At 50.0% G+C, this 1161-nt stretch overlaps 1 long non-coding RNA gene across 1 annotated transcript; it reads right to left on the bottom strand.

The window, feature by feature from the left end:
• Positions 1 to 304: 304 nt before the first annotated feature.
• On the bottom strand, positions 305 to 1161 carry LOC120654056. Its single transcript, XR_005666960.1, has 3 exons — positions 1054 to 1161; positions 463 to 966; positions 305 to 382 (listed from the first exon to the last, which is right to left on the bottom strand). It is a non-coding gene; the product is annotated as an uncharacterized LOC120654056 (long non-coding RNA).

The raw sequence follows: 1161 nt of genomic DNA, 5'->3' as shown, positions 1-1161 counted from the left end.
ACGGACGGGTTGCTGTACGCCGAGGGCGGGTCGTCAGGGTTGTAGGTGACGTTGGATGTCGCCTTGCCCTTGCGGGCCAGAGCCCATCCCACGAACGGGTTGCACTCCTGGCCTTCATGTGAGGACGACTGCGAAAAAGGAAGAAGTTGATTACAAATTATGCTGAATTGAACGTTAGATCAGAGAAATGAGTCTGTGTAGTGTGTACTCATCTAGCCCTATACCCGTCGTTGTTGAGGCTGCCTTGATGGTGCGCTAGACCTGGCATCAGCAATCACCGCTGCCGGCCAGCGTCGTGCAAAGGCTGCCACTCGGGGTCGAACCACTTGTCCACTATGCGCTCCCAGCACACGGTGTCATTACGACACCACCACGCAGGAACCTACACGTGATTAAATGCTTGACATGTAAGAAGAGAGACATTTAACGATGTTTTTCATCTTACAATAAATTTGAACTTACCTGTAAATATTGCTCTCGGGTCAGCCTCAAATCCCTCGCCTCAGTCTTCCCGATCTTCTGCTTTAGGAAATGTGCACAATAGTTGATGATGCACTGGACTTGCGCCTCATAATGCATGTCCTTCATGAGTTTAACGCATCGATTGTGAGCCACAATCACCGCCCGCTCCTCGTATCCCTCGTCGCACCTGTAAAAATCCTGCATATAAAGACGATGGATCATGTCATTATTAACTATATTTTCAATGAATGTGATGAATTGACCATTTTTTGCCAGGGAAAACTTACCCAGAGCTCGGCCTTTACCCACTCCGCCTTGTTCTCAAAGACTCTGCCGCTCCGATCCAATAGATCGTTGTTGGCGGCGATGTAGTGGTCCCACGTCCAGGCCGGCTCGTACCGTCCTTGATAGTGGACCAGGCCTGGGAAGTGGTCCCTGCACAAAAGACCCAGAATGCCGTTGACCTTGCGTTTGTGAGCACCGCCACTAAGGACAATCCAACTCCTGCAAAAGTTAAGAGAAATATTTGTTTGTACCGTGATTTTTGAGTTAGGAAATGAAAAAGTAGTAATAACATGTCAAATTACTTACATATCCCCGCTCGGTCGAATCAGCGGGCGCAAGGCAACAGGTATCGTCCTATCTGGGAGTCGCGAAGGACCTCGCAACCAGACAGCCGGCGTAGAGGTATCCTCGGCC

The sequence above is a fragment of the Panicum virgatum genome, chromosome 1N (genome assembly GCF_016808335.1).
Source record: "Panicum virgatum strain AP13 chromosome 1N, P.virgatum_v5, whole genome shotgun sequence".
Lineage (NCBI taxonomy): Eukaryota > Viridiplantae > Streptophyta > Magnoliopsida > Poales > Poaceae > Panicum > Panicum virgatum.
This window is presented reverse-complemented; position numbering and strand designations above follow the sequence as displayed.